This window comes from Hemicordylus capensis, chromosome 2 (genome assembly GCF_027244095.1).
Source record: "Hemicordylus capensis ecotype Gifberg chromosome 2, rHemCap1.1.pri, whole genome shotgun sequence".
Taxonomy (NCBI): Eukaryota; Metazoa; Chordata; class Lepidosauria; order Squamata; family Cordylidae; genus Hemicordylus; species Hemicordylus capensis.
In genome coordinates this window covers 257,232,462-257,257,672 of record NC_069658.1, presented here as the reverse complement: position 1 = coordinate 257,257,672, position 25,211 = coordinate 257,232,462, and the positions used below count along the sequence as shown (strand labels likewise).

Below are 25,211 nucleotides of genomic sequence, written 5' to 3'. Positions count from 1 at the left end.
GAGCTAAAAGCTTCAAAGGTTGCACAAGAAATTGAACAACCCATCGGTAAGGCCCGGTCAAAGTAATACTGACCAGCAAAAGCGAAGCCCAGAAGCTCGAAATCATCCGGGTGGACAGGAAGAAGGCGGAAGGCGGACTCTATGTCACATTTGGCTAACAGGGCCCCAGGCCCCATGCTCCTCACTACCCTAACAGCCTCATCAAAGGACGTGTAACGTACTGAACAGAGGCTGTCGGGGATGCCATCATTGACAGACGACCCCCTAGGGTGAGAAAGGTGATGAATAAGCCTAAACTCACCCGGCACTTTCTTGGGAACCACCCCCAGCGGCGACACCTGCAATCCAGGGAAAGGAGGACTCTCAAAAGGGCCCAGGACCCTGCCTGCCGCTACCTCCTTGCCAGTTTTCTGAAGCACTACCTCCTCTTTACCAACAACCGACATAAGATTGCGAGTACACAGCCGCCCCCTCTGAGCGGAAGAAGGAATCCTAAAACCATAACAAAAACCATCTAACAAATAAGCAGCTGCCGAATGGTCGGGACAGTCCAGGAGCAGCCGCTCCAGAACTTCCAGCCTAATAGGACTAGGACCCTTTACCCACAGGGGGTGGGGGAGGAGGACCCTTCTTGATGGTGCCGGTGCGGAACTTCGACACGGGGCCACCAAGCTTGGCCCTTGGGCAGGAAGAACTCGGGTGCCTAGACCCACAGACCCCGCAGGCATGTTTAAAGCGGCAGGGGGAACGGGAGCACTTGCCGTTAGTGTTATACTCCCAGCAGACCAGCTGGGGTTGAACCCACTGCTGGCCCGCCCCTGACACGGGCGAAGCCCCGGACAGCCTGGACAATAAATGTCCACTATCTGAACGGTCCCCTTCAACTGGATGGGCCGGGGACATAATGACAAGCCATAGTTCCTGCAAAGGAGCATCCCAGGGTAATGTGGGATCCAGCGCTGCTCTCATCCGAAAGCTCTCATCGTAACGGATCCAAGAGGATCCGGCAAAATCCAACACAGCCCTATGAATAATGTCCATATACTTCAAAAGAGCTGGACCGCGCGCCGGCTGCACCTGCACTATAACCCCCATGTAAATGGTAAAACCCGACAGCCAATTGTTCCAGGTTTTTTCTATAGGTTTCCTTTTGGTGACTTCGTGTTCCTTACACGAGTCCCCCTCTTTGTGTTTGACTTCGGGCTCCCTAAAGAGCAAACTGAAAATATCTACATACTCCCCCTTAAGAATCTTCTCTTTGGTAGAGGGAAGCAGATGATTCCCCAAGCGGCAGCCCCATACCCCCATAGGGAGCGTGTTGCGCAGAGGGCAAAATCCCCATCGGGTAGTAACCGAGCCGGGCAGCCGCATCCGGCACCGTGGTGGAAGCAGCCCCAGAGGGGAGAAGAAGACCGCTGGGAGGCCTATTGCCGAGCCAGACCTGCTCCGCCGTACCCTGCATTCCCGCAGTGACCCCAGGGAAGGCCATGGGAAAACCCATACCCCATGTATGTGTATATGGGGACCAAGCCGAGACTGGTCCCCAGCCCCCCATAGCCTGCATCGGCCAGGGAACATAAGGCCACTGGCCGGTGCTGCCGGGAGGTGTAGGTGCGGCTGGCTCACCCAAGGGCAACGGTGCAGCTGGGTCCAAAGGCGGCTGATCCATCGGTGCAGCAGGGGCAGGCAGCGCCAGCAAAGGTAGCTCTGGAGCCGGATCATCAGGTGAAGGAAGCGGTCCCGCAGGAGCCGGAAGGGCCGGGCCGCCCGGTGGCAGTCCCCTCTCCAAGGCCTCCAACCTACTAGATAAAGATGTCAGTAGCTGGCTCCTAACAGACCCCCTGGTCCACCGAGGGGCCTTGGAAGGCAGCACCCCACCCCCGCCTGAAGGACCAGCACCCTTGTCCGATGGTGCGGCCTTGGCTTTTTCCAAAGCTTCCATCCTGTTAATTAGACCTCGAATAAGGGCCATCTCTTCATCCTCCTCATCCGAGGAGGATGGCGGAGGAGCTGGCCGCTTGAGATGCCGAATGGGCCACCCCCCCTTCTTTTCTTTAGCCTTCCTGGGCATGGCCTCCCAAACGTTTCTTCCCAGATCCCTGGGAGCCACCCAATATCAAAACTCTAAAACCAAGCACCAAAAGCAGTCAAGGAACCCCTTATAAGCCAAACCCCCAGTAAAAGGCAGTAGGGAATCAAACAGCAATCTTCCGCTTGTTAGTCAAACAACTCCCCGCTGTGAAAAGTAAAGTGGCCAAACGCCTGAAAGGGACACAGTGAAACAATCAGCCAAAACCCCCAAGACTCACAGAGAGACAGGAAGGAAGGGGCGAGAGGCCCACCGGTACCAGTGCTAACACCACCCCCCACTAGCCAGGACCAATGTAAAGAGCAGGGAGAGAAATTAAAACACAAACCACAAAGGGGGCCAAGCACCACCCCACCACCCAGGCACCCCACAAACCCATGGGCTAAAGCCCAGATGAATAGATGCAAGCCACAACAGGGACGTCCCAGGCCTCGATAGGCCGCCGCCTAGACCGCCTCCAGGATAGCCACCACGGCGGGAAGACGCCACCGAAGACTCTCAGCCCCCAGCGCGGAGGACGCCGACTGTGGCCTCTGCGGTAACCGCCGTGGCGGGAAAAGGCCCAACAGAGACCCGTAGCCCCCGCGGCGCGTGAATGCCGATTGCTGCCTTGCCCAATCCCGGGCGCTCCCTCCCTGAACCAACGAGAAGGAGCTCGAGACAAGAGCTCCTACGCCGACGACGCTGAACAGCAAACTGAGCTAGTTCAGCATGGCTCGGCGTTTGCAGCCCAAGCCACGCCCCCACCCAGCCGATCCACCAATCAGGCCTTTTCTTAGGCCTCGTGAGATCGGGCTGGGACAAACTCCCTCCCCCAGCACGAGGCGAAGGGGGAGGGGGATTCTTAAAAGTGGAGATCACCACAAATTTAAAGTCATCAGGCTGATGATTAGCTAGCAAAAAATGTTCTGTAAGTGGTGCCTCTAATACTCCATTCTTTATTCTGTAGTAATGTTCTAGAATACGTTTTTAACCGGACGTATAGTGCAGCCAACATATAGCTTTAAACATGGGCACATAATGACATATATGGCATAAGCAGAATTACAGTTGGAGAAATCTTCCAAAGGCTTAACATAATTGTCAGTGGGATGTTGAAAGACTTTAGTGGGCAATGAAAACTTGCACGCAGTGCAAGTACCACATTTGAAATGGCCCTTAACCCTTGACATAGCTGACCTATCCTGTGGCATATCAGAGTGTATCAAATAGTTAAAGAGACTTTTATTTTATACATCAAGAACTGTGGATTCTTTGTGCTTGGCATGTTGCCAAAAGGATTATAATACAGCACTGGAAGGACAATTTTCCTCCTGAATTAAAATTTTGGATTACTGATATGTGTTCTTTCTCAGCATTTGAATTGGTTTTTTCCCATCAGTAAGGTAAAGAAGAGGAATTCTTAGTGATTTAGTCAAAACTCATTGAACTATTTATGCTTCAAAGATCCTTGAAGAAGGTGGTGAGATAGATAGATAGATAGATAGATAGATAGATAGATAGATAGATAGATTGACTTCGGTTTGGATTATAATTATAATTAATGGTTAAAGATCAAGAAGCTCACCCTGAAGCGTGGTCAGTGATAAATTGCTGGTGTTCTATGTGTTGTTGTAATGAGTGGACGGAAGTCAAGCCACTGCTGTGAAGTCCTTGTAAAAGTCTGCAAGCCGTAAATTAAGGTTGGGAATTCAGTTTGTGCATCAAATGCTGGAGCTTAAGAACTGAACTGATGGTTAAAAGTTTAAGGAGTCCGCTCCTGGACTGTGGAATGCGCTCCGTAATTTGAATTCTTTATTGGAATTTAGGAGAGCCCTAAAGACCTACCTGTTCGGCCTGGCCTTCCGGTGCTCTTAAATTGTTTTAAAGGGTCTTTAAGGTATCGGGTTTTTATAAGGTTTTGAGTTGTTTAATTTTTTAGCTGCTTTATTGTATTTTTAAAAAATTTATGCCCGGTCATTGATTGATTTTAACTGTTTTATGATGTTTGTGAACCGCCCTGAGCTATTTTGTATGGGTGGTCTAAAAATCGAACAAAATAAATAAAAGCCTAAAAAGCAAAATTGTTGGGGTTATTTTGTTAGTCATTCCGAGAGAGTTAAGCTAAAGAAGGAATTGAACTGCTGATTGGTGGTGAATAATGTCTATTAGAAAGTGCACCAATTAGACAAAGAAGGTGGATCATTGAACTGTGGGAGAATCAAAATTTCGGTGATAAGATAGAAGTGTTGTGGTCTGGAGCTGATTCTATTTGAAAACAACTGGAGGACTGTAAATTTGCTTTACCACAAAGCTTACTGTGTGAGTTCAAAGTTGCCCCCCTCCCCCCACAACAACAACAACATAAAAAGTGGATTTTTAAATTGGGCTACACTCTAATGTGCCATGAAAAACCCAAATTGTTTGTGAAGTGCTCCCTGATAGCGCACAGGGATTTTGGGGTAAATCTGACCAATATGTGAACGCTCACCTCCATTTTGGAGAAGATGTGAACAAAAGGCCAGGTGTGAAAAAGCTCCTGGGGAAGGGATTTGCCAGGATCTATGCAGTTATTCAGGCAAGCAAGAGCTGCCCCCCACCCCCGGCTGAAGTAATGTATTCTTATTTAAAATGCAAGTTTTCCATTCACATTAAACCAGTTTTCCATTCACATTGTTCCAACTCATCTGTTTCACAGCCATCCAGAGAATATTTGGGATTTCCTCCTCTCTCTCCCTCTTTCTTTCTAATTATTGCCATAACTCCTCCTGGTGCCCAAATCCTTTGACAACAATCCATAATTTATGGAGTTTCAAAGTTTTAAAGTTCTACTTATGGCAATTTTAATCTGTTAATATGATTGCTAGGTTTTGGTTTGATTGGATTGTAAACCTCCTTGAGATTTTATATAGGGCAGTATATAAATGCAACCAATTAAAGTGTTTAAACACACAAAGCTTTAGAAGGCAATTCAATCTGTCTTGCCCGTAATCCAGACAGTAGATGAGAAATTTAGTCTATTGACAAAAAAGAGAACATAGTTTTTCAATGCACCCCAGAAAATGATGAACAAGAAAATCTACACATATCTTAAAAATCAGAAACACAAACATACACACACTCAGCAGCTGAAAATGAGACTGCACACAGGAAGCTTATTGGCTAGTACTTGTGAAAGTAAATGGAAGAGACCTAGGTTCAAATCCACACTCAGTCATAAAGCTCACAGGGTGACCTTGGGCTCATCACAAACTCCCAGTTCTACCCTATAGACTTGTCATGAGGATAAAACAGGAGGAGGCCATATAGTCATTCCTCACCAACCACAAGGTTTCCTTTCTGGGAAAAACTCACATTTGGCAGATTTGCAGTTGGCGAGCTGTTGAAAAGCACTGGAAACAGCGGATTAGGGGAACTGTGGTTGCCAAAAGACCAAAAAATAAAGAAAAATAACCCCCAAATAGCCAAAAATCACCCAGAATCTCTTGATATTACCAAGAGTCAGCAAGAGGAGTGAGGGGGAACCCCCCAAAATCACCCAGAACCCCCCAAAATAGTGTGTGGGGGAGAAAACCCCAATCACAAAAATCCTCACCAAACTGCAGATACTCAGGTCGCAGTTGGCGAGACCTGTCACAATTTCCCAGTTGCGGATACTCAACTTTTTGAAACAGTGATTGGGAAAAACACGGTTTGGTGAGGGATGACTGTTTGCTACTAGGTCCTTGGAGGAAGGGAAGGATCAAAAAACAAAAACAATGAAACAAAAACCCGTGGAAATGTGTGTTGAAATCAAGATACCTGTGTTGGTGGTGACAAATAGAGGTGATTCTCACAATCGCCAAAAAGCGGGCTAAGGGTAGCTCCCGGCAGCAAACTGCCAAAGTTACCCCTCCCCTTGGCCGAGTTTAATGGAGTGAGTGCACGGAGTGCAACGACACACAAGTAGACCCCCGACCAGGAGGCTGCAAGCTGCCTCCCGGGCTTGGGGGTCTCTCCAGGATGCCCCGCACAGCCGCGCTGCCCCCAATCCCCTGCAGCCCCCACCGGCTCTGTGACAGAGCTGGCAGTCGTGTGGGCGGCCGATCCAGCCACCCAGGCTGGCAGGCTTACTCATCTGTGGGGAGAGCGGGCTAAGCCCACTCTCTCCACCTAACCCCATCTGGCGAGTCTCACTAATCGTGAGACTCGCCTCATAGCCTCTTCTTCTGCAGGCTGAAATCAGAGATAAGTCACATGGTGGGAGCCTCATGAACATCTGAGTGCCTCCCAGAGAAAAATAGCAACCTGGCACTTTCAGTCCTGTGTCCCGTGTATTTGGTCATTGGGGAAGAATTGAAGTGCTTCCCCCTGGAGGTTTACTTGTAAGGATTACTGAGATAAAATAAGTATGTGAAGCAGTTCCGGACACCTGAAACACTTGAATTATTACATGAATGCATGCAATTAACAATTATTTATTTCTGTATTAATGAGCACATACCTTCTGTGTGTGTGTTGTTAAATACCAAGCATAGGAAGGATGGCTTCATGGTTGGGGTAGGTATGTTTAGTGACTTTTAATGTTCATTCTATACTTCCAGTTTCTCTCCATATTCAATGGGGGAAGGGGGCACAAAAAATCCTAGGGCTGCTCCTGCTTCTCTTACTGGCATTCCTCTTAGGGGCAGGGAAGACAATGCAACATTGTATGGAAAGTCTCATTTGTTAATTACTCTACTCCTACTACTACAAATATTTATATACCACCCTTCAACCAAAGTTCTCAAAGCAGTTTACATAGAAAAATAAACAATATATAAATAAGATGTCCCCCTGTCCCCAAAAGGCTCACAATCTAAAAAGAAACATAAGGTTGACACCAGAAACAGCCACTTGGAGGATGCTGTGCTGGGATTGAATAGGGCCAGTTGCTCTCCCCCTGCTAAATATAAGAGAACCACCACTTTAAAAAGGTGCCTCTTTGCTCAGTTAGCAGGGGTTTACTCGTTGCAGAAGTTAATCCGGAGGCTCACACTCTCATCTACAAATTTGTAATTTTCCATAATTTTAAAGGATGTTTTCCTACCAGATCCAAACAGCCAGCAGTCCACAGGTTAAAAGGAGGGGCTTTTTTAGCACTTGTTTAACCATTAGAAAGTAAGTAAGATGCAAAAAAAAAAAAAGTATCTCATTTGATGTGGAAAGTTCCAGTTAACAACCTTCTCTTTCTCAGCCAAAGCTCCTTGGTGCATAAATGGATGTCGTGGAAATCCATGTCACTGAGTATTGCTATGCTTGTGGGATTCAGCAATGTTATACAAGTAGAGTTTCCTGTAAGTTCTTGGAACCACAATTGGGTGGGCTTACTGTGGGCTGTGTTAGAATGGGCTGCCCTTCACTATTGGATTAATATGCCCTGCCCATCCTCATTTGCCCAGATCAATTCACTGCTTCTCCCCAAAAGCAATGCTTCCAGTTCACAGTGTTGTTTTTGTCTCACTCAGATAAATTCTTCAATTGTATTATGAGGGGCTGCACTGCCACTAGTGGCTTGTTTAATTATGATGAGCGTAAAACAACGCAGAAGGAGGACGTGACAGATTGATTGATTGATTGATTGATTGATTGATTGGTGGATTTATATTCCGCCTTTCATTAAAACCAATCTCAAGGCGGTTTACAAAGGTTAAAAAACATACAATAAAATGACAATAAGAATATTAAGCTAAAAATATAAAAACAAACCAAATTTAAAATCTATGAAATACAAGCATAAAAACTATACACGGGTAAAAACACATAGAAGCAGCAATAAAAACAATCATGTAAAATCCTGGATAAAAAGCCAAGATTTAACAAGCTATGTTAATATGTTGTGAGTTGCTGCAATGAGGATGGCTGTAATGAGAAGGAACTTCCGGTCATGGCCCAGCCTGTCACCACCCTTTCCTTTTTTTCTTTCATAGGAAAAATGATTTCTATAACGTTAATTAAGAACCAGAACATGTAGCACTAAACACTTTCAAATTCTTCATCATTAGATGACAAGTAATCATTCTATCATTAAGGCCCCAAAGAAATGAACTAGCGGTTAAGAATATCCACTCTGTCTCTTTTTGAGAAAAAAAACAAATTATATGCATTAACTCTGGAAATTTTTGAAGGAACAACCTCGTCAACTATAATAATATGAAAATCCTTGTATTCATGGTGAGTAGAAAAATGCTGAAGAAGTATCTTATCTCCAGAGGCATGTTTGAATCTGCTCCTATGCTCTTGTATACATGCTCTGATAGGGCGAGTGGTTTGCCCTATATAAACTAACCCACATGGACATAAAAGCGTATAAACAACAAAGGAGCAAACAAAACAGCAAAACCCAGTGGGCAGGACATTCTACTCTGTTTGACATCAGCCTAGTTCAAGCACAATTGGCCATGATCACTGAAGGAGTAGCAACCCATTTTGGTGTTCACTTCTGACTGGGTCTCTGAATGATTCCCTGAGCTTCTGGTTTAGCTCCAGCCAGAGGTGTAGCTAGGTAATTTTACCACCTGGACCTAATGGCCTTATGTGGACCCCCTTACATGTGGATTTGTAAGCTTAGGCTAAATTCTTACTTGCATCATGCTAATGAATTCAAATTCAACATGGAACATTAATCAACAACTTCTAGCAACCGTTTGGAGAACTAAATGTCAAAAATAACATGTGATTTTGTCTGCCAACTGAAAACCTGAAACATAGGTTTCCTGCTTTTCCATCAGCTACATAGTCTTTATGGCATCTTATAATAATTATTAAATAAGCACATAACATAATAACAATCAAAGATATATGTAGCCATGCTAGCTCGAGATAAGCAATAACTTTTTATTCCCTTCTGTATGTAGACCCTCATTATGCTGTTGTCCAGACTTCATTCACGGTACTTTCCCCTCGGATGTGAGAAGGAAGGAGTTCTCCCTGTGCTTCACCTACACAGCAACTTCCCATGTTTCTAGTTTAGAGCATCTTGACCATCCAGAAACCAAGACAGATCATGGGGGAAATGCAGAAGAAAGCATGCAGCCCCCATGCCATGCGTTTACACACCTTGTGGGGCAGAGAGACCCACAAGATAAAGAAAGAAACTTTGCGGAGTTACAGTAAACATCCCTCCCCCAGCCCCAGTTACTCTGAAAGGACACTGACATTTCTCTCTGTCATCCCATCTCCTCTTCCGCTGCTGCCGCTGACTCCTCCTTCCTCCACTGCCAGCATTGGTGCCCCCCTCCTCCTGCTGCCTTTCTTCTTGTTTTGCCCCCTTGCTCCTCGTGCTACTTTCTGATGCTTCTGCTACCATCTCCTCCTTCCTCTGTTTTAGCTTTTACCATGGCCAGAGCCAAGCAGGAGAATCATCTCGAGATAATTGATTCTCCCTCTCTGGCCACAACAAGAGCCTCTTGGAAATGGTGAGGGGTGCGCATGCGCTCTAATGCCAACTTTAAGATGCACACATACCTGTTATGATCAGGGCATGTGCACACCTCTCACCATTTTCAGTAAGCCCTTGTTGCACCCAGTGGGAGAACTGGTTTTCTCATTTGTATGAAGGAGCCCATCCACCCATCCTGGTGGCAGCTTCAAGACCTAATGCGGAAGAAAGAGGAAGAGGAGGAGGAGGCAGTGGCAGGAGCTAGTACGAGGGCAGTGGGGCAAGGCAGGAAGGAAATTGGCAGTGGGAGACTGGGGCCAGGAAGAAGTGGGTCAGCACCCCCGTGTACTCCAATGGGGGGGGAGCAGTGTTCCCTCTAACAGGGATTCCCAGATGTTGTAGTTAATGACATCTGGGAATCCCTGAGATTCCCATAACCCCCAAACAAAGGCTATTGCAGCTGGGGATGCTGGGAGTTGTAGTCAACAACATCAGGGAATCTCTATTAGAGGGAGCACTGGGGGAGGGGAGTGATTGCAGGTGCACCTGGTGGGACCCCTCTGGGAGCAAGCACCCAGACTTGGGCCCTGAAGCCCGGGATTAATGGTGCCTTTGGCTCCAGCTATCTCACAGTCATGGAGAAAAGGGGAGAAGAGGCATAAAGTCTTAGAGCAACACACTGGTTGTCAATATGGACATTAGCAGCTCCAGTATATCACTGTTCCTTGGAACTGAAAGGGAAAGAAGAACCTATGTTTAGGGCGCGGGGGGGGGAGATGGCAATTGGTGTCACAGAAGTTGCACCTGCTAGACATAGTCTTTCTCCTTAGCCCTCCAACCAGGGGCGTAACGATGGGGGGGCACGTGCCCTGGGCTCCACCTTGTTGCATCACGTGGGGGGTGCCAAAAAGTGCCCCTGCCTTGCCCGAAATTTTTTTTCCAAAAAAAAATTTTGTGCGCAGCAGGCAGTGTGGGACGCATTGAGCAGTCCCCCTCCCCCTCCCCCTCCCTGGGTCCTGGGGGGCCCCCTCATTACTCCTGGGCGCCACAGCGCGGGCGCCTAAAGTTGCAGTGCATTCAACAAAGGTGTCGTCAACGGACCTTTCTCCATCATTCATATCACTCCGCTGACGGACGCTCACTCCCCGCCCCGCGCATGCGTGTCTGGCCTGGCTCGCCGCCTGCATGTGGACTTCGCCTTCGTATATCCACGAGGCAGGATGCCTCCCAATGGCTCTCTCAACACGCGCCAGTGCCAGTGGCTGCAGCGCTGCCGGCTTTGGGAAAGGCTGCCCTTGCCTGCCGCCCACTAGTGATGTGCGGTTCGGTCCGGATCTGGCGGTTCGATCCTGGACCGAATCGGGCCCTTCTGGGACCGATCCGGACCGAATCCAAGCCGGTTCAGTACCGAACCAGTTCGGGTTTCCCGAACCGGTCCGGGAGTGAAATTGAGTCTCTGGAGTGTCTCTCTTAGTCTCTTTAAAGTTTCAAGTGTGTCCTCCATTTTGTGTCTCCTTCCCGAAACTTTTGCTCCTCCTTGCATCCATTTTGTGATGCTATTTCCAGGCATTGTATTGGCTGCGCTATTGATCCTTGATTGGCCAGAATGAGTCCTTTGGTCTGGTAGGCTGCTTGGCTGTTGCACTGTTGAGAGCTGGCACCCTGTTGGCCGTGGGGGGAGTGCAAAGGTGGGGGCTCCCAAAGGAGGGAATTTCAAACCTATATAAACCCAAGCCTCTTCTCTGGAAACTTCTCTTGGCTGCAGTTGTGGGATCATCTCTGAGATCTTGCTGTTTTGCTGCTTGTGTCATCTGTGAGTCCCTGACTGTGTGTCACATTAGTGTGTGTCTGTCTCTCTGTTCTCTCTGTGTGTTGTTGTGTGCCACCTTGTCCATCTGCCCTCTGTCTGTCTCTGTCCAAACCTCTTTAATACTTTTCCCTCAACTTTTTCCAACTTTTCCTGTTGTGTTTTCTGTTCTCTTCACCCTTTCTCTCTCAACCCTTCTCCCAAAGTTTTGGCTTGCCCTCCTCCCCCCACCCCCCCACCCCCATCTTCTGCATTGCTTTCCTGTTTTTGTGCCTTGCCTGACTTTTGTTCCACTTTTTGATTTTCATTCAATTATTGCTTCTGTGTAAATTTATATATTTGCTGATTTTTGTTTTTAATTAATAACTTCTGCTATTGTTATTGCTGGCTGCCTGTCTGAGTTGTGTTTCTGAGGATTTAGTTTATATTATTGCTGTAATTTGATTCCTTGTGTTCTGATTTTGATTGTTAATTTGTTCCCCTCTGGCCCTGCTCCTAGCTTCCCCCCTCCCTCCCTCCCACCCACCCAGATAAGATTGTTTCCCTCCTGTGCTGCTGCCCGTTGAGTCTGCATCCTTGCATTCTTTGGATTTCTTTGTGGAATTAGGTTCTGGTTTTGGTTTTGCTCGCTGTGTGTGTCCCACCCACTCGCCCAGTCCCTCCCCCTGGTAGTTGTTCCCCCCCCCCCGCCCCGAGACTTTCTGGCTGCCCTTTGGTTTCCTTTTTTTTACTTTGTGTATAGATTGTTTTGATTCAAATTTGATTGTTCCCCTGTGTGGTCCTGCTCCTAGCTTCCCCCCTCCCTCATCTCCAGAAAGCCACTCCCCCCCACTGCCACCTCCTCCTCCACTCCTGCCCTGCCTGCCCCCTCCCACCCAGACTGAGTGTTGTTCCCCATCCTCCCTGGTGCTGCTGCTGCCTGTTGAGTCCTGTCTAAGTTACTTTGGATTTTTTGGTGAAATAAATTAGCTTCTTTTGGTTCTGGTTTTGCTGTGTGTGTGTGTGTCCCATTCCTCGCTGCTGGTTGTTGTTGGTCCCCCCGCCCCAGACTTTCTGCCCATTGGTCCCAGGTTTTCTTTTTTGGACTTATTTTCATATTGTTTGGTTTGCTTTGATTGATTCATTGATTGTTCCCCCTCTCTGTGTGGCCCTCTGCTCCCAGCTTCCCCCCTACCTCCCCTCCAGAAACCCACTCTCCCCACTGCCAGACCCCCTGAAACACACTCCACCCCCCAAACACCCTCTGTTGGTCTCTCCCCCTCTTGCCCCCCTGACTCCCTGCTACATACCCCAGACCCCCTGAAACACACTCCACCCCCCAAACACCCTCTGTTGGTCTGTCCCCCTCTTGCCCCCCTGACTCCCTGCTACATACCCCAGACCCCCTGAAACACACTCCACCTCCCAAACACCCTCTGGTCTCTCCCCCTCTTGCCCCCCTGACTCCCTGCTACATACCCCAGACCCCCTGAAACACACTCCACCCCCCAAACACCCTCTGGTCTCTCCCCCTCTTGCCCCCCTGACTCCCTGCTACATACCCCAGACCCCCTGAAACACACTCCACCTCCCAAACACCCTCTGGTCTCTCCCCCTCTTGCCCCCCTGACTCCCTGCTACAAACCCCAGACCCCCTGAAACACACTCCACCCCCCAAACACCCTCTGGTCTCTCCCCCTCTTGCCCCCCTGACTCCCTGCTACATATCCCAGACCCCCTGAAACACACTCCACCCCCCAAACACCCTATGTTGGTCTCTCCCCCTCTTGCCCCCCTGACTCCCTGCTACATACCCCAGACCCCCTGAAACACACTCCACCTCCCAAACACCCTCTGGTCTCTCCCCCTCTTGCCCCCCTGACTCCCTGCTCCATACCCCAGACCCCCTGAAACACACTCCACCTCCCAAACACGCTCTGTTGGTCTCTCCCCCTCTTGCCCCCTGACTCCCTGCTACATACCCCAGACCCCCTGAAACACACTCCACCCCCCAAACACCCTCTGGTCTCTCCCCCTCTTGCCCCCCTGACTCCCTGCTACATACCCCAGACCCCCTGAAACACACTCCACCCCCCAAACACCCTCTGTTGGTCTCTCCCCCTCTTGCCCCCCTGACTCCCTGCTACATACCCCAGACCCCCTGAAACACACTCCACCCCCCAAACACCCTCTGTTGGTCTCTCCCCCTCTTGGGACCGTCACCGCTGCTGCTGCTGTCCTCCTTCAACACCCAAATCCCCCTCCCTGCTGCTATATTACAGCTCCTCCTCTCTTCTTCCTCTCTCTCTCTCTTTCTCTCTCCGCATCCCTTCACTTCTTCTTCCTCCCACAGCTGCAGCCACACAGTATCCTACCTCCGACCTCACCTGGAGGTCCCCGCCATCGTTTTTTTTTCTTTTGAAAGTTGTTTTATTTCATTTGTCTCTGCTTGGGGGTGAGTTGAGCAACAACACATAAATAGTGTTGTCTCCTCACTTCTGCCCCTCCATCGTTGAACTACCCCGGTTGCCTGTGCCCCGTGCGGCCGCCCTGTTGTGTCCCAGCCCAGGGGGTTGGCTGGCGGCGGCGCATCCGTGACCAGCAGTGAGCGGCAGGAGAAGGACCGGAAGAAGAGGGGTTAGTGCGTGTGCAATTGTGCACCTTTTGTTGCCCCCTTTCTCTCCCTAGCTGGCGGTTTTAAATAGGGACACCCCTGTCTTGAAATGCATTTGGGTGTGGGGAGGAGGGAGAGGAGATGTACGGTTGTAACTTGTGTCTTCATGCCCAATAAAGAAATTGCTGCTGTGTGTTGCGTTGCATTGCATGCATCTTGCAGGTGGTTTTTGAACAGGTGCCTTCTTCCAGAGTGTTTCCTTGCCTCTGGGGCAGTCTGAGTGGGGTCAGGGGATCGGATGCTGCCACTACATGCTGGGCCCATGCCATGCCAGAGTGCTTCCTTGCCTCTGGGGCAGTCTAAGTGGGGTCCCGGGTTCTGATGCTGCCACTACATGCTGGGCCAATACACACATATGATGATGATCATGATGTTCAATCCATGAGGCTGCCATCAAGTGTTTGCTGCTGCTTGCTTGCCATGGCATTGGGCGGGCAGAGTCACAGAGTGGGTGGATTCAACCTCTGTGTAGGTGAGACTGGGTTCTGGTTTTGGTTGTGTGCAATTTAGAGTCACTAAATAGGCTGCATTGAGTTTGATGCTCCCCCCACAGGAGCATTACTTGAGAACCACCCCCCAGAACCCACACTTTGTGTTCCAGTTCACTAAATAAGGGTTTCCTCCTTTGATCTGCAGGTTCCCAAGCGTTGACTGCGTCCCTCCCCCACCCCCGGTAGGTGCTGTGCCCTCCCCCGATCCACTTCCCCCCCCCCAAAGTTAAAAACTTGCCACCCACACCACAACTACTCCACCCAACTGCCCGTGCCACCCACACCAGGGGTCCACCCTTTAACCCCCAATTTTTTTAAAAAAACCCTCCCAGGGCCATCTCCAAAATTGGCTTGGTTGACTCCCAAATTCTAAAAGGACACCCTCCCCCTCACTTCAATTGGCTTCCCCCCCCCATATCCAAAAGTCTTCCATTCCCCCCAATTGGCTTCCTTTTTTTAAAACAAACTCCCCCCCCCCACGCCGTCTCCAAATCAGCTGCCTTTTTTTTGGCCCCTAAGCCCCTCCAAATTATTTTTTTGACCCTGTCTGGCCTTCCTCCTAAAGTCTCCCTCCTTCTGACCTAGCAGCATGTCTGAGCGCCGTGTGGCGGGCAGGGCTTGCTCAAGGTTGGCAGGCAGAGGTGGGAGAGGCCAGGTGCAGGGTGTGCCTGCGGCACGGGGAGGGAGAGGACGCGGGGAGCCTGAGGACACCCCGGTTCTCCCCATTGGAGAATTATTCGCTCCGGCCCCATCTTTGGTGCGCAGGACTCAGTTCCCCCCGCCTGTGGCTGCCAATCGCGGCAGAGGTAGAGGCACCGTTAGGGCTGTGGCGGGTCCCTCCTCGCCGGCGGCACCAGGTGCTGCTGAGGTACCGCCAGTTGTTGTGGTGGAGGAGACTGTGGAGTTGGAAGAGCAGGTAGAGGGCGGTGAGGACCGTGCGGCTGGCAGCGATGCAGCCAGGTTCTCCCTCCCTCTGGGGCCCCTTCCCCCTATCCTTTCGCCGCTCAGTGGGGCCCCCCCTCATGAAGCCCGACACTCTGGTGGGGAGCGGTCTGGCGAGGTGGTGGAGGAGAGGCCTGCCTCTCCGATGCCAGTTGAGCCGGGCCCTTCCTCCGCTGTGGAGGGCGGAAGGGGTGGGTTGGGTGGCAGCAGTGGGCAGGCAGCGGCGGCCACCCCCCCCCCAGGACTGCAGCCACCCCACGAGAAACGGCCTAGGATGGCGCCCAGGGTGCAGGAGGCCAAGGGCAGTGGTGTATGGGTGCATTTTGAGGTCCCTCAAGATGCCCCATTCCACGCCCGCTGTGTCCACTGCAGGATGTTTGTCAGCCATGGAAGGGACCCTGCGCACCTGGGTACGACGCCTATGTGGAGACACATAGAGCGTCACCACCCAGGTCTCAGGGGACAGGCTGGCCACGGCCACGCTTGTGGATAAGTCTCGCAAGCTGGCCGCCCACTTCCACCTCAGCGAGAAGTCCAGGAGACTGCTTCGCCAGAAGCAGGATGACCTTGGCCTTCCTCGCCATCTCATCCCTACGGATGTGGAGACGCGGTGGAACTCCACCTTCCTCCTGTTCCAGCGCCTGTTGGAGCAGGAGAGAGCCCTTGTCGCCCTGGCGAGGGACGAGTCCTTGGATGTCTGCGACTTCTCGAACACAGAGTGGAAGCAGATGTCCGAGGCGGTGTCGGCACTCGAGCCCTTCCAGCTTGCCACGAAGGGCTTGTGTGGCGACACCACTCCCTTGAGCCAGGCGCTGCCCACAGCTGTTGGTCTCGAGAAGCTGATGGGTGGACTCCATATCTCTCTGACCACGCCAGAGGGTCGTGCTCTGGCTGGGAGGCTGAGGTCTGGGGTTGACAGGCGGCTCGTTGATGTGCTGGGAGACAGGGAGGAGTATGTCCTCGCTTGTCTCTGTCACCCAGCCCTCAAGGGCAATGCCGTGAGTGCCAACGAATTGCCCAGGTGGGGGGGCATCCTGGTAGAGAAGGTTAGGGAGGAGGAGGCCGCTAGGGCCCGCAGAGACCAGGGTGTTGGTAGTGGTGCGGGGGCGGCCCTCGCGGCCCAACCCGCACCCAGCAGCAGCATGGGCGGCCAGCCGGCGACAGCTTCCCCTTCCCCTCCCTCTTCCCAGTCCAGCAGCATGGCATCCCAGGCGGCGCCATCGCAGCAGCCACTTGCTACCGACTCGAGATCAGCCCAGTGGTTTCAGCGGTTCTGCTATGGCACCATGCCTGGTATGCGGGAGGCTCGACCTGCCAGGCCCCCCTCCAGTGCTGAGCAATGCGTTGCGCAGTACTTGGAGGAGCCTGTGGAGGGAGACGGCGTGGACTGCGCACAGTTCTGGGCGAGCCGCCGCCAAGTCTGTCCGGACCTGGCGGTGGTGGCTGTGCGCCTCCTCTCCTGCCCCCCAACCAGTGTCCAGAGCGAGTGGGTGTTTTCACGTGCCGGGGACATGGTGACACCCTCTCGCTCCTGCTTGGACCCTGGTCTGGTGGAGCAGCTGGTCTTCCTTAAGGTGAACCTCCCCCTGTTGGGCTACCCCAAGCTGGAGTTTGAGCCGGGCGAGTGATTACCATGGGTTGCCCCATGGTTGGTCACCTGCCTGGCTCGACCTCTGTGCTTATCCCTACCCTCCCCCCTTCCACCTGTAGCTGAGCTGATGTGACAGATGCTGAGCCGTGCCAGCCAGTCGCAGCGTGTAGTGTGCCCACACAGAGATGCAGTGGTAGTAGTAGTTGTAGTGCTGCGACTGGCCAGATGTTTACAATGCCCACACCCACCTAAAAAGAAACCCAATGCTGACCAGCACAGGCCCTTTATCTATCCACCTGTCAGCATTTGGGGACCTGGCGTGGGCACGGCACACACCCCCAAAGTAGCACAGCCCACAGAGTAATAGACTTAGCGGCAGCGGCGGGTATACGTTCTAAAATGCAGTGTAAATATGTAAATACTGTATGTAAATAAACATGTAAATAAATTTTTCTTTAAAAACCCCATGTTAAAATCAAGCCTCAAAATTGTGCAAAAGAAAGAAAAAAAGGTGACAAAGGGATGACAAAATGATGAATGCTAAATGAATTGATTTTATTGAAAATGACATGTTACCAGAAATCATGTGTGGGGGGCTTGGTTTACATGGAGAAAGTAATTGGATGATTTTTTGTAATGAAACGAATGAATTATTATCATCTTATGTTCATCTTGATTGTGGTCACTGTTGATGTTGGCTGATGGCAAAAAACCCAAAACCATCAGAATAGCAATGAACTGGCTGCCAACACAACATATTGATTGATAACTGTGCAGGGGGGGAATTGGGTGTGTGTGTGTGTGTGTGTGTGTGTGTGTGTGTGTGTGTGGTGCAGGCTCAGTCTGTCTCTTCCTGTTGTGTGTGTGTCTGTCTGTCTGTCTGTGTGAATGGATGCCTAGCACTGTCTCTGTGTGTGGATGCTTTCTGTGTGTAGTGTGCTGTGTGTCTGTCTACATGTTTTTTTCCTCCCCCCTCCAACTCCCTCCCCCCCATGCCTCTCTCCATCCTTCCCCTCTCATCCTTCCCCCTTCCTCTTCACCACCTTCCATCCTCCCTCCCTTCCAGCCCACCACCACCTCACCTGCCCCCAACCCCGGTCTGGCAGATGATGAGAGTCTGGTCTCTCCCACCGAAGCACACACGTGAGCACGTGTGCGCACAAATATGTGGCTGACCAACTCTGAGCCGGACCCTCCCCCCCTTCAATCCCCTTTACATCCCTCTCCCCCTCCCCTTTCCTCCCCCCTGCCCCCCTGCCTCCCTGCCTCCCTCCCTCCCCCCTCCTAGCTAGCAGCGCACACATACACACACAAAACACCTGTGGTGGCAAACACCACCAGCACACATGCACTCACACTGGTGCCACCACCTCTGCCTTGGGCCTCTGTGTCCTTGAGCAAATATGTGGTGGTGGACCAGAGAAGCATTTCTTTCCAGCAAGGCAAAAAGCATGCACTCACTTGCACACACACACACACACACACACACACACACACACACACACGAGAAGAGGTGAAAAGACGAGAAGAGGCAACTTCTAGAACCAGCAGCAGCAGGTGAGTGTCGTGTAATTGTGTTGCTTCCCAAGGCCACTGCCCATGCTCAATGCTCAGTCTGCTGAAACTAAAGAACTAGCTACAATCATCCTTCCTCACACGCAGCTCAGCTCAGCTCAGCTCAGCTGCACAGCACACTGACTAACTAGACACTACAGCTGGTGGTAGAAAAAACAGAAGTCTAGATTCTAGAAGATGTCCTGGTGGATTTCAAACTTTCAGATCTGTGCTAGGATTGCCTCGCCTCCTCCTCCTCCTCCTGCCTGTAATTGTGCCCTCTCCCCTTGCAGTTGCGCCGTCGTGATGGGTTGGTGATGTGTGTGCGCCGTCTACTTAGCTCTCTCCTCCTCATGTTGGCTGGGCTTGCCAGGCACTGGCTGGCAGCAGCTGTTGGCTGTGTGCTAGGCTCAGGCTGTGGCGCGCGTGACTGGACTGGGAATGTTATTGTAGCGGCAACACTGGTTGTGGTGGTAGCAGTAGTAGCTGTTGTTGTTGCTGGGCTGGTGGCTGCTGGCCTGTGCTGACTCTGCGCACTTGGTCTGGTCTGGTAATTTGGATGCAGATGTAGGGTGTGTGTGCATCATCCATGGGGAGCGTCAGAGCAGAACAGAGCAGGTTGGCTGGCTTCTGTCTGTCGGGCCTAGTCAGTGGCAGGCACTGAGTGAGGCGGTGGTTTCTTTGGGCATCACATCACCCATCATGCAGAGCGGCAGGTCTGCTGCTCTGCTGCTCCGCCTCCTGCTTCTTCTCTGTGTGTGTGCTCTTGTGTTTAGTGTGCTGCTCCGCTGCTGCTGCTGTGCTGGCAGGCAGCACAGCAGTGGCCTTTTTGTTAGATCAGAGAGTGGGTGTTGTCTCTCTGAGTGTCCTCCTCTTACTTGCTTGGATAGGAGTGGTGGTAGTAGGTAGGCATTAAGATGGACTGACTAGGTGTTACGTGTTAGGGTGCCAAGAGAGAGGGGCAAAAAAGACGCGGTGGCAATTGTTGGGTTGCTCCTAGTATTATTGGTGAATTTTTGAAGAAAAAAAATATTTCCCATTGGCTAGAATGGGGGCTTGGGGCTGCCCCAGACCCGCCTCTGTGGGGTGGCAGCACCCCCATAGTGGGTCCGGGGCCATGGCAAAAATGGCCTCAGTCCCTCCCAGCAATCCCCGGAGAGATAGGAGTGATGGTTCTGTTGTTTCTGAGGTGTTCTGAGTGAGTGTGGATTCTGTGATAGCAAATGAGAGTGGATTCATGGTGTCTCATTAGAAATCTCATTAGCTATCATAGAATCTACACTCAGAATACCTCAGAAACACAACAGAACCATCACTCCTATCTCTCCGGGGATTGCTGGGAGGGACTGAGGGCATTTTTGCCATGGCCCCGGACCCACTTTGGGGGTGCTGCCACCCCACAGAGGCGGGTCTGGGGCAGCCCCAAACCCCCATTCTAGCCAATGGGAAAAAAATTTCTTCAAAAATTCACCAATAATACTAGGAGCCACCAATTGCCTTGGGATTTTTGGGGTGGAGGACACCCATGGGTGGCTACCACCCACCCCAGCTTTTTTGCCCCTAAGTGCTCCACATTGTGAGTTATGGGCAAAAATTAATTTTTTTAAAAAAATTGTAAAAAATCAGAGGAAGGTCCAATCGACTTGAAATTTGGGTGGCAGGTAGAACACAAGGTCCCCTTCAAAACCAGCCACTTTTTTCGATCCGAACCGGTTCGGTTCAGATCCGAACTGGTTCGGATTCGAACCGGACCGGGGGGTGGTCCGGCAAAACCAAAACTGAACCACCCCGGTCCGGTTTGGACCCGGTTTGGACCCGAACCGAACCGGGAGAACCGGTTTTATGCACATCCCTACCGCCCGCCCACACTCTCTCACACGCACTTCACTTTTCCAGCCGCCGGGGGCGGTAATTGCTGTGACTTCCTCTCTGGGGAAGAAACTGCGTGGCGGAGTTGCCCTTTCCAGTCCGGGTCTCGCCGCCCGCCGCCACCGCCTTTCTCTCGCTCGCCTCCCAGCCGCTCGTTCGTTCCAGTCCCGGAAGGACGCGGGGACTCTCAGCGGGTAGGGGCTGCTGCCAGCTGGAGCCATCATGTGACCAGGTTGGGCTGCGGAGACCCCCGCTTCCTCCTCCTCTTCCACGCCATAAGTGAGCTGGAGGCTGGGCAGCATCTGAGCCGGCGCCAGTCCTACTGCCTGTTTTCCGTTTTATAAAAAATTAGAAATCTACTTTCCCACTTTTTAAAACTTCAGTCTTGTTTAACCTCACAGACTGGCCCATCTCGGTCCCAAGAAAAGAGAAACAGTTTACGGGTATGAATGTGTGTGCGCGCGCCTACACTGGCGGAAACTGGCAGGAGCTCAGTCTTCTGTCCCTCCTCACTGGGGTGCGCCCGCCTTCCTGCCGAGGAGAGCTGTTGATGCGTGGACTGATTGGGATTAGCTGGGGCGGGTTTCCCTCGAGCGCTGACGAGGCCCGCTGCGGAGCAGGGCCAGCCCACACTTCTACGCCTGCACGGGCGGGCGCGCCACAACTTAGTTTCCTGGATCCGGGAGGGAGGCACCTGCTGCCACCTGTCCCCAATCCTCCATCTCCTCCTCTGATTCTGCCCAGGCAGCAGGACTCGCAGCGCGCGAGAGAAACTTCTTCCCTGCCCATCCCTCTCTCCCGCGGGAAATGCCTGGCTCGCTCTTGCTTCCAATCCCCAGAGGCCCGCCTAAGCAGCTGGAAGAGCGCGCCTAGCTAAGCCGGACTGCCGCCCCACTCAGGACCTGGGCATCTCGCGCTTTCCTAGCTGCTGGCTTGCGTCTTGGAGTGACTCCGCCGCTTCAGTCCTCCTCGCACACTTATGGAGAAGGGCGCGAGGAGGACTGAAGCGGAGGAGTCGCTCCAAGGAAGTCATGGAGACTTCCTCCATTCCCTGTGCCTGTCTCCTCTCAGGGAAAGGGGTGCCACCGTCTCCCTCCCTCGCCGCCTTAGAGCTGCTTTGCAAACAGCCCCCACCGCAGCTCCTGCTGTCTCCTACGCTGCTGCTGCTGCCCCAGGCACTGACTCAAGTGCCACGTGGGCCTGTTGAGTAGGCTGCTGCTCAACCTCCTCTTCTGCCTGTTCCTGGTCTGAACCAAAGAGATCGCTGCTCTGGCAGACTTCTCAGGTAAGGTAGCAGCATGGTCCCCCTTGGCCATGCCTTCCCGTCTCAGCACGCACAAGCCCCGACAGGGGGCACACCTCGTATGCCGGGGACGGGCCGTATAGGACAGGGGAGTGAGATGGAAACACCCACTGCTTTTTAGTGTCAGTACTCAAAGTGTGGCGATAGGGACATATTAACAGGTACTGTCTGATGAGGATTGGATGCATTGGATGAACACATCCCACCCTGAAAAAACATCTGATGCAGAAATGTTCAAACACACGATTTGCAATAGCACTTTATTTAAGCGTCTATGTGGGTAGGAAGTCTGCAGCCTAGAGAGTCATGTTACTGTATGTGGGTGCAGATTCACAGCTAGACTAGAATGCATATTTCATCAAGGATAACCAGAGTGGCTTAAAGGTACATTCATTAGTAAGTGTCCTGGGAAAACAGAATTACTGTCATGCCCTAAATCCTTAGGAGGACACAAACAAAATTTTCAGAACTTATCCCTTTACATACTTCAAATGCTCTTTATCTACTGATAAGCGGGGTAGTTAAAATTTATTTTAAATATTTAAATATATGCTCTCATATGGTGAGTGAGGATTCTAAACAGTAGGTTTTTAATAGGAAGCAAATGGGCAGTAATTATTCTGAATAAATCTAGAATAAAACCGCACCATACTGACTATCTTTTATATGTGTATATCTTTTTATATGTGTAAATATTTAGAATTTTGGATAGCATTGTTCTAAGAATATGAGCAAATGATTATACAGATGATCCTCATCATTAATACCTTTAACTGAGGTACTTGTATTGGTGAGAGGTTGCTGGATTAATTTATATACTAAATCACTCTTAATACATTCTTGGTTGATTTTTTTTATTTTTTATTTTAGTCAGAGCAATTCAAGTATTAAAACTCAGCTGACAACCAGGCATTGTTTTGTTGGAAACCATTTACAGAAATAAAATGTAGCCTTCTGGAGGAACCTGGGCACAGATTAAATGTACTAAAGTCAGACCTATGCTATGAAGACTGAGGGCAAATATGAGTCAATGGGAATTCACAGATTATCCTCGCCCACACAAGGAAGTCGCATTAAAAATATATATATTAGCCCTGCAGCCTTGACATAGTTCCAAAGTTAGAATACAGTTGTTAATATGTACGGAGAGTGGTTAGGGTCTGTTCTGAACTGTGAGATGCTATCCTAATATAATAAAGTATCCATTCTTTTTCTGGAGAAGCTTCACTCCTTTGAAGTTTAAGTTTTCTGAAACATGCGTGTCAGATGTTCAGGGGGGCCGGGGGGTGCAATTTCAGTGCTTGCCCTGGGCGCCGTTTTCCCTACTTACGCCTCTGCCTCCAACCCAGATAAAAGCCACTGGCTCCCCTGACATCAGTCCTTGGAGTACTGCATACAATTCTGGTCACCACATCTAAAAAGGGACATTATAGAACTGGAAAACGTGCAGAAGAGGGCAACCAAGATGACTAGGGGCTTAAAGAACCTTTCTTATGAGGCAAGGCTACAACACATGGGGCTTTTTAGTTTAGAAAAAAGATGACTGAGGGGAGACATGATAGAGATCTATAAAAATCATGCATGGTGTGGAGTAAGTGGAGAGAGAGAGATTCTTCTCCTTCTCACACAACACTAGAACCAGGGGTCATCTCATGAAATTGATTGCCAGGAAATCTAGGACCAACAAACGGAAATACTTTTTCACACAGTGCATAATCAGCTTATGGAATTCTCTGCCACAAGATGTGGTGACAGCCAACAACCTGGATGGCTTTAAGAGGGGTTTGGATAACTTCATAACTTCATGCCCTCAACTCCTGCCTGTGGTTTCCAGTGGCGTCCATCAGAGCTGTTCTGATGTTTTTATGTTCCCCTGTCAAGAATTACAACTCTTTAAAGGTTGCCTTCTTCTTATCTAGCTCTCAACAGCCTGCTGGATTAGGCCCAAGGCCCATCTAGTCCAGCATCCTGTTTCACACAGTGCCCCACCAGATGCCGTTGGAAGCCACAGGAAGGAGTTGAGGGCATGCCCTCTCTCCTGTTGTTACTCCCCTGAAACTGGTACTCAGAGGCATCCTGCCTCTGAGACTGCAGGTGGCCTTTAGCCCTCCAACTAGCAGCTGATGATAGACATCTCCTCCATGAAGTTATTTGGCAGTTCGGGCAGCTAATACTTGTAAAGGGGAATCCATTGAGGATTCCCTTTTACAAGTAAAGGGGTGAGGGTCCTAAAATCCTCTAATGGGTGGGTGGGCGGGGGTGGCAAGAGAGGTAGAAATGTTCTTACTAGGCTGGCATAGCTGCCAGCATGACTGCTTGCCTCACCGCTCACAGCCCCAAGTGTGCATGATGGTCTGTTTAGAAAGCCACCCAGATGGCATCCATGGAGGCTAGATGCATGCTACCACTGTGTGGCTGGCTTTCTAAACAGACCATCGTATGTGCTTGGGGTCATGCCAGGGGGAGGTGAACAGCAGCACCAGGGGCTGCACCAGCCCAGTAAGAACATTTCTACCCCACCCAGTCCACTCTCCCCTTGGCTGCCAAACTGGTTCTCCTGAACTGGGCTCGGTCCCGTTCAATCATGGACTGAACCACCCCCAGTTTGGTCTGCGACTGAGTCCCTGAACTGGCCTGTTTTGAGAAGAACCAGTTCTTTTTTTTTTAAATGTTTAAATTGTTATTGATTTTAACAATATCTTAACATTCACATCACATTAAACAAATATTGACTTCCTGCTCACACCTCCTCGTGAATCACCAACTATAGAATTAACCCTTGCTATAATATTAATTCAAAACATACATCTTAAACCTTACAAACTCGATTTTGATCTACCCAACCTGCTATTATTACTAAATTTCAAACCCTGTTGTAAAATCAATATTAGGGAAATAGTTCTTTAAGTATAATAAAAATGGTTTCCAATCTTCTTTAAAACATTCCAAATTTTGTTCTCTTATCAGTACTGTGAGTTTTGCCATCTCCGCATATTCCAAAATTTTTATCAGCCAATCTTCTTTTGAAGGGAGTTCATTAATCTTCCATTTCTGTGCATATATTATTCTGGCCGCCGTAGTAGCGTACATAAAGAATGTTAAGTTGGTTGCAGAAAACACTCCTTGCGTTATTCCCAGCAGGAAGGATTCTGGCTTCTTAGGAAATGTCATTTAAAAATTTTTCTTTAACTCATTATATATCATGTCCCAAAAGGCCTTAGCCTTCCTACAAGACCACCACATATGAAAAAAAGTTCCTTCAGAGTGTCCACATTTCCAGCATTTGTTTGAAACATTTTTATACATTAATGCCAGTTTTTTTAGGCGTCAAATACCACCTATACATCATTTTATAATAATTTTCTTTTAAAAGATAACATGCAGTGAACTTTAAATCAGTTTTCCATAATTTTTCCCAGGCTGGCATTTCTATATTATAGCCCACATCTTGAGCCCATTTTACCATAGTCATTTTAACCACTTTGTCTCTTGTCTCCTCCATAAGCAAGAGCTTATACATTTTAGAAACTAATT

The 25,211-nt window shown here is 50.1% G+C and overlaps 1 long non-coding RNA gene across 3 annotated transcripts in view; it reads left to right on the top strand.

Moving 5' to 3' along the window:
- Positions 1-25,211, top strand: part of LOC128344590 (uncharacterized) — a 79,517-nt gene that overhangs the window by 12,859 nt on the left and 41,447 nt on the right. The window contains exon 1 of one of the 3 annotated variants that reach the window (XR_008315929.1): positions 21,555-21,659. The exons of the other annotated variants lie outside the window; for them this stretch is intronic. This is a non-coding gene — a long non-coding RNA (uncharacterized LOC128344590). Of the gene's footprint in view, positions 1-21,554; positions 21,660-25,211 lie in introns of those variants that run through there. 3 annotated transcript variants of the gene reach the window in all.